The following is a 13,368-nucleotide window of genomic DNA, read 5'->3' as shown; positions in this document are numbered from 1 at the left end:
GCTTGTTGATGCCAAGGCTGGTAGGGAGAGGTGCAAAGACATCTTTTCCCCCTAGAAAAGCTTTCAGTGTGGCTCTAGTTTTAATAAAAAATGTGGCCCAGTTCAGATAAAACTGCTGCTATACTGTAGCTACATCTGAGCTAATCAATACACCTGCAGCAGCCACTGTTTAAACCTGCTGACGGTATAACTAAACCCCAGCTGTAACTATCCAAAATGTTGTTGAAGAAAAGCTTTTAGTGTGGCTCTTGGCTTTTGTTTTAATAAAAAATGTGGTCCAGCTCTGATAAAACTGTCTCTATACTACAGCTATATCCAAGCTAAACACTATCCCAGCACCAGCCATTGCCATCAGCTTCCGGTACAATTTAACCTTCTGAACCCTGAGACTATTTTGTAGGTTTCTGCTCAAAAATTGCATACCCATAATAAAATGGGTAGATCTCTGCAACCACAATGTCTATTTGAATAATTTTGGTGTCGTAGTAAAGGAGAATTTTATTTCTTTTAGAAAAAGAGAAATTTTATAACTGTAGTTTGGAAAAGCGATTTCTGTGTTTGTGATTCTTTGGCCTCTATCTCTCTGATACTTTGGTGTAGACTGCTTTGGCATATATCATCAGAATCTGTGGAGTCTCTGCTTTCATTTGAGGTGTCGATCATGTGTTCTGCATGAAGTTTCGTAGCAGTGGAGCTGGAAATATGGTGAGTGGGTTGACATAGCAGAGCTGTACAGAGTTTGATATGTCATTTTAATTTAGTTGTGGTTTGAGTTGTGTTTGGGGCATGCAAAAAAGGTTTAGTCTTGTAGCCAAGGTTGTTGTTTAATTTGATGTGCAACATCACTATATTCTTTCATGATTAGTACATTATTTCACACTGTGTTTGCCAATGCCTCTCAAAGTCTCCAAACTGGGGGACCTCCGGGTTCAAGAGTTAACCCTGCCCGTAGCTACTGCCTCCTTCTCCTCAAATGAGGCTGACTGGTCAGGCTATTTTTCAGACCTGGCACAACTGTTCCAGATTGGATCTTTACAACCTGAAAGACATGGAATCTGGCCAATCCATCCGCAGAGATTTAATGTTAGTAATGAAAATCAGAATGCCCACAGTGTCCAGATCATGCTGGCTCTGAGATGAAAAGACAAAGACGGGTCAGCAGCGTGCTTTCCTTTTTGAACAAACAATAAAGGTTGTACAACATTTGAGAAATCATTATGGGCATTTCTTTCCCAAAATAATATATATTTTTCTGTTATTATTTTGCAGTCATGCTGGCTGGTTTAAAGTTAATGTCAAGAATTTTTGTTTCAATAAAGATGAATTTAGGAATTCTGATTATTTTTCTATCGAGTCTATAGTGAACTATATACTACCCTTACAAGCCACAGAGAACAAAAGTATCCACTTCCCAACACATTTATCTAAAGTATTATGTACGATGTTTTCCAAACAACACCTCTGGGTTAAATAAAAACAAATAATAATAATTATTATTATCATTATTATTATCATTATTATTATTATTATTATTATTATTATTATTATTATTATTATTGAAAACAACAAAGGAAAAATTACTGTCAGTATAACAAAAGATGGAGGCCTGGGTTTATCATCAACACTGGTATTTAAAGGGTTTTAAAATCTTGAAAATTATTGAATATTCTATAGTTTTTGATCACAACTTAAGGTAAAAAAGCAGGCATTTTTGTCCTTAATGGCATCAAAGTAGAGCAAACTTTAAACTGGACATAGTATAAAAACTAATAATGCATGAAACTCAATCCTTGACAGACCTAACACTGTGATTAAAAATTCTTATACTGATAATGGGTAATTTGTTATGATATCTGAATGCTACTTAACATCAGTAATGCTCAAATGAAAATGTGCAGATGAGTGTGTGTCATTGTCATTTCACACTGCTCAGATTATGAAACCAGCAGGGTCTGGTCTCCCTCGTGTTTCTGAGCTCAGCAGCAGGTGTTTCTTAAAGGACAAATTAAAGACTTAAATTTTTATCAGATAATTTTGGAGGCTTTTGCCTTTATTTGACAGAAAAGCTGAGAAGAGAGAGTCAGGAAACAGGAGGAGGGAGTGCTCCAGGATCAGGCGTCCAGTTTATTGACTGTTGCTTCTGTAAAGGTGCCCACTCTACCAACTGAGCTAAACAGGCACCCAGAAGTGGGGCATTTAAAGGAAAGCCATCACCCAGGTAAGAGTCAGAGAACTTCTCAAGGTTTAATAAGCATTTTATCCTCGTCCACAAAGACTTGCACGATTCTGATATCATAACCGAGGGCATATCTGGGGGATAGCTAATTGTGTCCGGCTTAGAAATCTGATTAACTACCTCAAAATTCTGACTCTAGCTGGCTGTATGCTTTGTCAGAGTCAAGACTCCCACTTTAATCAGTTTTTTCAGGCTGTTGCAGGCTGCTTGTAGTGCTCTTTGCATGGCCCATTTGCTTTTGTTAGTACTTGAAATAGTTAATCCTGACATCTTCTCATATAGTCATCAATATGTGGCTAATTTTAATTCAGTTACTTTTAAACGTTAATATAATATTTATACACATTCAGGAATAAAACATCTGTACATTGTTTGATGATTTTACATGAAACCAGAGGTGAGTCCTTCAGGTCATCCCTGGATAAGTCACCAACCCAATCCAAACAGTTTAGCTACATCTCTGTTTGTAAAATTTCTTAATGACTTGACAAAAACCAATAAATTAAAATCAAAGCATACAAAGCCCAAAAATGTCAATAAAAATGTCTGATTGTCTTTAAATTGTTTTATAAAATCATAATCAAACATTTTCTGATGAAAAAGTTCAAATGTGCTTTCTGCTATCTGCATCACAAAACAACACAAATAAGTCTTTAAGTCTTATAAAGTTAGTAAAATAATCCTATTTTTTCCTTCAAATGCAAAATAAATTAAAATCGTCTTTCTGTCTTTTTTCTTCAGTTGCAATGGGTTCACCACTACTTCAGTTTGAATTTTAGCCTGTGTGGTTTAACATGGTTTTAACCTTTACAGCTGTTTACTACAGTATTTCATGGCACTCCAGGGACTCCCCACAGCAGTGGTTATCAACTGGTGGGTGAGGATCATAAAGTGGGTCATGGAGCCATTTCAGTCGGTTGTGAGTGTGCGTCAAGAGAAAATTGTGGCAAAAAGTGCAAGAATAATATTGTTGCTGTGACGTATTGTGAAAGAAGCGTTTCAACATCAATTGGTCACACTGACTTTATGTGGCATTTATGAGGAAGATGACAGCAACTGATAAATATTGATGTTAAACTACTAATACTAAGGAGAAATGAGTGTTTATTAAAGTAGAAGGCAAGCAATAGTTACACCTTAACTGAAAAGATATGAGTAGTAAATCTATAACTGTTTTCAAGACAACTATGAGAAACTGCTTAAACAGCACCTACCAATGTACAGCTGCTAATACTTGTGTATGTTTGATTAGTTTTCAATCACATGCCTGAAATAAATAACCTTTAAAAGCAGATGGACTGGCCAGATTCAGTGTCTGTGATCAGATTGTTCTGTCTTGCAAAGCTTCAAGCTGATAGGCTGGTTCAGAGTTAGAGAATGAGCAGACTAAACAGTGCCGTTTGAGGAGAAAGAGGCAGTAGCTATGGTTTTGGTGAAGTTGAAGCTGCTGCAAGCCTGTGAACAATGGCAGCCAGTGAAGAGATTAGCATAAATGCAGCTATAAAAAGAGAAAAGCTTTCTGTAGTTGTTGTGATCTGGTTTTAAAGTGTCTTTGTGGTCTGTAGGCTGGTCTGGTTTCCTGAAAACAGCATGGTCAAGTCTGTGAAGACAGTTGGTCTGATTTTAAAACATTAACTGGTCTGGTTTCAGGACACAGCCAGGTCTGGTTTTTTACCATGGCCTTATCTGGTTAAGTGGGTTAGCTTGGTCTGGTTCCCAGTAAAAAACTTGGTCTGGTTTACTTAAGCTAGCTTGGTCGTGTTTCCTGGAGTTAGCTTGGTCTGGTTCCGTGAAGTTAGCTTGGTCTGGTTTACTTAAGTTAGCTTGGACTGGTTCTCTGAAGTAGGCTTGGTCTGGTTTCCTGTTGCTAGCTTGGTCTGGTTTCCAGGAGTTAGCCTGGTCTGGTTGGGTCCAGTCAGGGCGGTTGAATCAGGATTAGATAACTCTGGGTGAAAATCTCAGTGAGGATGACCCACTAAACTCCTGACCCGGTGTGGGGAACAGTGCGAGTTTAATTGGCCCCGCCCGTCAGCCGTATCAGAAGGACAGCGGGTAACAAGTGACAACAGGGAACGTGCTGGCTGGCTTGTTAACCAGGGGCATGGGGGTCTGAGAGGAGGGGGTTTAAAGGGGAGCAGGGCACGGTGTGGTGGCTGCACAGTTCACTGGTGCGGGGGTATGCTCGGCAGAATTTCTGTGTTTTTGTTTTTGGTACTGTAGGGCATGCTCCCACCACTAAAGCTGGACCGGGGGGTTCATCGAGAGGTGAGCGGCTCTGTGCAGTCATGGAGACCACTGCAGGGCCCGGCCGCTGCTGCTGAGGGTCTTGAACAATCCCAGTGATACTGGTTTAGGAATGGGAACCAGTCTATAGATACCGAAAATTAATCTGAGAAGAAAGGAACAAAACCTGATTTATTTAGATAAATATTATTTTATAGAGCTGTACTGAGATGACCTTAAGATAAATTTAATAAACTTGCGCATTTGGAATACTAGAACTACCTCCTGGTGGTTGTATGAGGTACACAATATCTAGATAATGAAAGTACAGAGGTAGTTCAAGAAGACAGGCTGTGGCGTTTTCTGTGATGGTGTGACTGGTAGAAATGTTATCGGCAAAGACTGGCCTTGAGGCTCAAAGACCTCCTAAATCTTATCAGTTCATCCTGAAGTCAGAGTTAATATCTGTGCAAAGTATGGAGAACATCCGTTGAAGTGTTCTTGAAATACTGCATTCACAAAAAAGGCCCAGACGGAGGACAGAGGGATAGACAGACAACGGCAAACATTGGCCTTTGGCCTTGGCTATCACTGGCTTCAGTACACTTCCTACATGACTTGAACTGGTAAAAAATTCTACTGTATCTAAAGTTGGGACCAAGATTATTTCTTTTTCATAATGAGGGTGAAAAGCTGTTAACAGTGCCCTTCCTGGGTTGCACTGCAAGCTACTTGCAAGGAATTCTGCATGAATCTGGAAGGAGGTGGGTAAACTGAGCTGCAGGCCCGGTCTCTCTGCAACCTGGAAATGCCTAGTCGGGCCACAATGTGAAGGTGGGGGATTAGAGTTCCACATTACGGGGTGAGACTGGGCGATTGAATGGCAGACAATAATCATGGTCCATCACAAGTATGCAGCACAAAACATGACTGAGATGCCCGCCCTGACAAGACACAGTTGTGATGCATTCACAATGTTTAAAACAGCTCAACGGTTAAAGACACAAATTTAACTTTGTCTACAGGTTATTAGTGCTACCACAAAGAGAGAGGCAGGAACCAGAACTGAGACATTTCACAGAAGATAACCTATGTGTTTCACTTTCTCCTGAACATAACCCAGTAACATGCACTGATAAAATTTGCAAATGGATGACTCATAATATTTAACTAAACAAAGACAAAGAACTGAAATCTTGATTGTAGGCCCACAAAAACAGCTCATATCCATTCTATCTTCATTACCTCTACTACTGACCATGAAAGAAATCTTGGTATCATCATGGATTCTTATCTGAACTTCCAAAATCACAACACAGCTTTTACAAAAACAGCATTCTATTACCTGAAAAACATTCCTAAACTGAGTACTTCATGCACAATCTCACTCTGAAAAACTAACTCATGCATTCATATCCAGCAGATTGAAGTACTGTAACGCTCTCTTAGCTGGACTTCATAGAAAGTCAGTAGGAAGGCTGCAGTTCATCCAAAACACTGCAGCCAGAGTGCTAATGGGGATTAAGAAAATAGAACAATTTACACCTATAATGAAAAGTCTCCACTGGCTTCTGGTTTAGTACAGAAATGATTTCAAAATGTTACTTCTCATCTATAAAGTTTTGAATTGTGTGGTACCCTAATCTCTCTCTGACTTTCACTATGGTGCTGTCCTCCGGATTAAACGGCCTGCTGACCTGAGGTCTGTTGAAACACACAGTTCTTTTAAGAGTGGCCTTAAAACACTGCATTTCTCTTAAGTCTGCCTGTTAGTTTATTTTTGTGTGAAATTGTATATGGGTTTTAGTATGCTCTTTGTCAGAGATCCCAACATTATTATGCAACTGAATGCTGTACAGCAGTGATCATCAACTGGAGGCCCAGGGGCCACATCAGGCCCCTGATGGCTTACCATCCGGCCCCTGGGGAATAATCAGATAATAGGTACAAATAACAACATAACCTAACAAATAGATATTGTATTTCTGTAATTTGGCATGGTAAAAATTATTTATCATTCCTGTTTTGATTAAAGCTGCATTTTTAAGACTCTTTGAGAGCACAATTTTTCTTTCTGAGAATCACCACATAAAGCTCTGTTTCCTGCATGTGTAATTGACAAATCACAACACAGCTTATTGGCATCAAGCTCAGAGGTAAACATCAGGAGAGCTCCAGAAATATGTAGCTAAAAAATCTCATTCGCCCCCTCGTGGCTGGCTAAAGTATAGGTAATAAGCATAACAGAGGTGATAAGTATATTGCCTCACTGTTAAAAGCTTTAAGTTCCATTCATCTTTAAAATAACTAATATTTTGGTCTGTCAAGAAAAAGCTGGCCTTTGTGTGGAGTTGATGACGACTGCTGTACAGTTTGGTGCAATGTGTGTCCAAGCTGATTGATTATTATGTCTTAAATTTTGTTATTCTTGATTCATTGTGCATCTTTGTCTCTGTTGTCTGTTTTGATCCTCTGTAAAGCCCATTGGGTTTAAATTTGTATGAAATGTGCTACATGAATAAAACAGAATATAATTACATACATCTTTTGATAAAATTTAGCTGGATTTTTTTAAACTATTTGTTAAAATGAGGACAAAATCCTCTGAAAACACCTGCTGTTGTTATTTAGCCACTATAGTAACCCATTAGCAGAAACGTACATGTCCAGAAGTTCCAGCCCTTCAGAAAAAGCCTTGGTGTTTGATTTCCTCTTTATGAGACTTTACTCCAAAAGCAGCACCAGGTTGTAGGAAACTTTCCGGCATGTTGGAATGTGTACCTGACAAAAACAGAATTTTGAGTCTGAGTTACTCTGCTATAAAACTGAAATGAAGTTAGTGAAGGAGCATCTCTGTTGAGGAAATTTTCTAGAAAACAATCAACCCAAATAAAGTGATGCATCTTTCCATGATAATTAATATCTGTGCTGCAAACAGAACAATGAAGCAGCGCTTAAACACAGAGTGAGGTTGAACCAGGCTGTCTGATTGTGAGAACGCTGCTGCAGTACTGTAGGCTGACGCCGTCTCTTTGAGTCTTTTCCCTCGCTCTGTGCTGCCCTGCTGGAGCTCGCCGGTCCTGTGAAGACTGAGACCTTTGGTTGCCCCCAGTTCACATTTCCAGCCTTGCTTTGCCAACAGAAAGGGACACGTTTTCTGGACAGTTTCAACAACTCCCCCTCCTGACCCCTTGCTTTCTCCAGCCACAAACCCCCTCCCTCCCTCTCCCTCTCTCTGCCTTCTGTGGGACGTACAGGGGTCCCATGCTGGTGAGGAATAGTCCCCCTCCTCGCTGGAAGGGGAAAAGGTCCCAGAGACGGAGCTGTTAATTCAATCAGCAGAGCGGTATGCTCAATTAGGCATCCATAAGGGCCCTGGATGGGTCCGGGGGCCCTGTGGAGGGCAGGCAGCCCCGTCCCCATGAGGTATTAATTGTGGATGACAGTGTGTAAACAGTGGGGTGAATAGACAGCGCAGGTGCGGGACACCCCGGTCCAGACTCAATAGCCCTTTTCACACCCTCTGTGTCCACTCTCTCTTTCATTCTCTCACTGCGTAAAAATCCCTCACATCTCTGATTAATGTCGCCATAATCCGCCTTTGTGTGCTTATTTATTTGTTGCTGTGCGTTTCCGTCACTAGCCATGCTTCTCCAGCGGCCCCTCTGAGCGTTTGAAGAGGGTAATAAGAGGCCAGGTTGCTCTCTGCCGAACACAGGAGCTAGTGAAAATCGCAGCCAGTTCATGTAAAATATGAGGAATTTAATAAAATCAAATCCAGATGAGACTTTAAAAGGATTGGAGGTTTTGTATCTGACCTCTGATTTTTCTGTTCAGCATGCCACCCAGCCCCCGTCCCTCCGTCTGCCCCTCAGTCAGAGCTCTAATTGTGTTTGGATGTGTTTGCAAAACACAAACTCTTCAGGAGCAATAATCCACTCAGACTATTAATAGAAATGTGTGGAAAGAGAAAGAGACAGCAGAGATGTTCTTCAGTATTAGAAAATGAAAGACTGCATGACTAAGGAAGTACAATCACCTAAATATATTTTAGAGAACTAATAAAACATTTTACAATCAGATCAATGATTCAGTTGCATTCTTACATAAGCAGCATTTAGATGTTTAATTGGTCTTTTTGCCATTTGGTAGTTTAATTAGAAACAATCTTTAGTTGCTTGCCGGTCATATGCATTTAAAATCTGATCATTTAAAAAGAAGTTAAATAAATCAAATGAAAAAGGAATGGGGAAATAAATGAGGATAGAAGTTATATTGAGTGTCAGTAACTCAAACCTCCATTTAATTCTGTGCCAAAACAATAAAAACATGTTGGATGGAAAAAAAAAAAATTAGATCATTCAATATTTTTTTATTTAGAGTTTTGAAAAGTACTCACTTTAAACAGTAAAATTAACTGAAAGGTTCTGATAAAACTTCAGACATTACAAGTAGATAAAATGACATGTGAAGAGGAGAAAGCTCATAGCACCATAGACCACTGGTCCCCTACCATTTTAACCCAGAGCTGCCTCTACTTGTATGAAAGTGGCTTCGATACAAGTAGCTCGAAGCTGAGCCCCCCTCAGGAACCAACACATGTTTTTAAGAATATGTTTTTGTCTCCAAGCCTTTATTTTAAAAGGTCAGCTGTAGAGAGACAGGAAACACGGGGAGAGAGAACAGGAGAAGACATGCACAAAACGTGCTGAGACCAGGAACCAATCCTGCAGCCAGTCCATCAAGGACGATGGCTTCTAATTATAAGCGTATGCTCTACTCACAGAGCGACAATTTTCAATATACTGTTGTCAGAAATCTACATCCATTTCATTTTTTCACAGACAAAACCCTGAGAAAATGGCTCTACATGTTTTTCTTACCAAAAGACCACTGAATATTTGTATACATGCTTATATCATGATTTTACTTTAATGTGCAAATCTAATATTCACAACCTCTGAGCAGACCAAGCCCTGCACCCACACTGAAATCTTTGGCACACTCCCATCCTGCATCCCAGGTTGGGAACCACTGCCACAGACTGTAAAATATATTGGATGAAGACGTTGATCTGTTACTGAGGGGGGAATTTGAGTCAATTGAAATCACAGTCTCAAACTAACTTTAACTCAACCTAGAAACAGTCAAAGAGGTGAGCCTCCTGACAAACAGATACACAGTGCTGGCTCGCTTACATAACAGCTGTGCCCCAATTATACTTAAATCAATTTCCTCTTTTAAATCCAAAACAGTCAAGTTATGGAAAACTTCCCTCCTCATGAGTGTCCATAAGGACATGAACCATTCTGACCAAAATCCCTTTTTGAGCCAGACTGTGAACATGTTGATTTCTGCTGTAAAAAATGTCATCAATGTGGTTGTGATTTCTGGTGTTTTTGCAGCCGGCCTCAAGTGGACATTGGGGGAACTGCAGTTTCTGCATTTTCTTCATTTTTTTAACACTCAAAGTTGCCGCTCGGTACACATCCCATGGATGCTAATTTCTCCACTACAGCAGAGTTGGTAACTTGGAGTAGCAATGGCCCCCAAATTAAAAAACATAAATGATGATAATGCACCATGTTTTCACACTGCTGAATGAAACATGAGGTGTTGGTGTTGTAAAAAACATGAAAGTGATGCCATCAGGTCTGTATCTACAGTTACAAAGCAGTGGTGCTTGTGCTATTGCATGAGGGGGTGTGGCTTTGAAGGACCCCCAGCCTCAGGTGTTGGGCTTAGATGGAGCCCTGAGGAGATGCAACTTTGAAATCTTATTTTTCCACAGTGGTCTGTGGGAGGATGACGGAGTACCCAGAGAGAACTATGCATGCATGGGGAGAACATGAAAACCAGGAACCTTCTTGTTATGAGGCAACAGCACCAACCACTACACCACCTCACTGTGACTCTAACCAGACATAAAGGTGGATAAGAAAAAGGGCAGATGTGACGCTGTGAAGGAAAGCTGTGAAAGCTGACATGGCCACATTTGATAAGTGTTCCAACAACTTAAAACAGGCTTGCAGCTCTTCTACCTCATACTTATGAGTTACTGTCTCTTATCTGGACATTTTGACTTCCATTAAGATTTCTAAATAAGAAGTTTTAAAATACATTTTTTTATAAGTGTTGTTAATGGGCTTGCACAGACTTGAATGCTATTGAAAATAATTTTTAAACATGAGTTTTGAGTTAGAAGCAGTACCAGGAGCCAACAGCCTTGAGGCATGTCATGAGCTGTCATGTTATAATTGTTTGTATTGAATTGGAAATTTGATTTTTTTTCTATAAAATACATGATAACTAACAAGGTTGTAGAGAACAGAGCACCATTTTGGACTTCTAATCAAGTAAGGTTAACAACCTCTATGTCCTGTAAGAGTGGAATGAAATTTTCTGGAGTGAGCCGTGAGTCTAAGCCTGAAAATCAGTCCCAATCCAACTTTGGTCTAATGTGGTGTAAATAAATACACCAGTTTAACATTTACTGAAAAAGTATGTAAATGAAGCACAGATTCACCACTGGGAGGTATTCAAAGTTCAAATACTTCTATTTAAGGGCATAATGCTTTGACTAAATCAACAGAGTTTAATGAAGTAGATATTATTTATAATTTAATAGAAATAAGACTAATCTGCACCTACAACCAGAAACTACAAAAATAGGTGGAAAAATGTAACCTGGGCTGTTAATCGAAGAAGAATGTGGTTCATTTACAGCTAATAAACACAGAAATAATGGGGCCGCTCACTTCTTTTACCCACAACATAGAGCATACCACATGTGAACTCTGTGTGTGTCTAAATTCTAGTTTTTTTGGTACATGTGGCATCATGGTTGAACATCTGTGCTAAATCCTCCTCCCCTCTGGCCGTCAGATCTCTGGGTGGCCTCTGTCCCGCTCCGTCTGTTTCTCGGTCTACAGACACCTGCTAATTTTCAGCCGTATGTAAGCCGGCAGGGGGGACAGCGGCTGCAGTAATTGGGAAATACATTTCTATTCAGCCTGCCCATTCATTCCCTTTTTTGTTTTTGTTGTCGGAGGTTTCCTTTCATGTTCGGCCAAATGACAACAGAATTAAAGTGTCCAGCGATGCTTTCCCTACAACAGCTTTACACCCCCAGAAAACTTTTCCCCTTTTGTTCGGGGTGGAGGGTAGAAGCGAGAGGGAAGAGCAGATATAAACTGATCTCGTTAACATTCCAACAGAGACACTCCTTTTCCCCCTCTCTGCTCCTCATCCTCACCTCCAGGTGCATCTCTCCCCTCACAACAGGACACGAGAGCACCAGCTGCACAGGTGGCAGAGGACACAAGCACCGCAAATTAGAAGATCATGTTAATCACATTGTTTTATGTAACCCATCATTATACATTTTTTTATTTGTTTGTAGTTACAAACTGTACTCAGGATTTAAATTTGATATCACTAGTGTTTTACTTGAAGTATTTAAGTATTATAAATGCTTTTATTTTGAAAGAAAAATCACAGTTTTGGCACCAGGTGATATGAATAGTTAGGTAAGACAGGATGGACATAAGCTTGTATAGCAGCTTTCCATTGTTCTAACTAAAGCAAAATTTTCACTACAGGTCAAACTAACTCATTCACTCCAAATTCCCACTCTGATGGCAGAGGCTACCATGTAAAGTAGCCAAACGCATTCATAAACATTTAGCTACACACCACTGCTGCAGCAGTGGAAGCAATTTTGGTTGAAGTGTTCTACATAAGAGCTGGGTATTGAACACCCAACCTTTTAGTTGAGAGGCAACAGACTCTACCCACTGAGCAGGCACTAGTAAAGACAAATAGTTTATTCTAAAGCAGTGGTTCTCAACCTTGGGTTCAGTTTAAAACGGATTTTTGTCAGTTTTAAACTCTTTATGCCTGCTTTTGCCACTTCTAAACCAATTCTCGCCACTTAGGCTTAATGTTGCCTCTGTTGATCCATTATTGCTACTATTAACCTCTTTTTACACCCATTTTTTTTCCCATCTTAACCACATTTCACTGTTTGACATGCACAGTTTTGGTAGTAAACCAATGTCTGCCAATAAATGTCATTTTTTTCTTTCTCACTTTACTGTTTTTGACAGTTTTTTAAATCAATTTTTCCTCCCATGTCACCATTTAAAGCCATTTCAGCCACATTTTTAACTCAATTTTACTACTTTTTATGCCCATTTTTGCCATTTTTTCTGCCTAATTTTGGCCACTTCTGATCCATTTTGGTTACTTTTAAAATCTAATTTCGCTACCTTTTCCACCATTTTTTTGCCACTGTAGCAATTTTAAAACAATTTGAATTCTTTTTTAACAAAAGGGATTTACATTTTTAAGACAACTATTTACTTCACAGAAAAACATTTTTTTCTTTGATAAGATTGGTATTTTTTCAGGTTAATTATGAAATATGGATATCACAGCTTAACTTTACAATGGATCATGATTTTGTTGACCTCCATGGACCCCCAGTTAGGCTCTCCCATTTATCCCCCTTATGGACGGCCTTGTCTGCGTATGACTATTCCAAATAATGCATGGCTGTGTTCAACCACTTTCAGGTACAGTGGGGGGTCCCTGGTCTCTGGCACCTTTATTTTAGGGGTTGCAGGCTGAAAAAGGTTGAGAACCACTGCTCTAAAGGAGACAGGTATGAGAAAATGAGGGACAAAATCTGTTACAGGTGCACTCTTGTGTCTAATTTGCCAACATTCAATCTTATTGCTAGCAGCAAATAAACTCCAGTAAGTCTGTGAGCCACAGGAAGGATGTTTTGGCTGTTGTTTGCATGAAATACAGGAAAATAAGTTCTAATCGCAAGTGGTCAATGAAGATGCATTGTTAATCCAAGTGCAGTCAACTCGGTCTCCCAATGCCCAGAAAGTATATTAGAT

This window comes from Cheilinus undulatus, linkage group 18, assembly GCF_018320785.1.
Source record: "Cheilinus undulatus linkage group 18, ASM1832078v1, whole genome shotgun sequence".
Lineage (NCBI taxonomy): Eukaryota > Metazoa > Chordata > Actinopteri > Labriformes > Labridae > Cheilinus > Cheilinus undulatus.
This window is presented reverse-complemented; position numbering follows the sequence as displayed.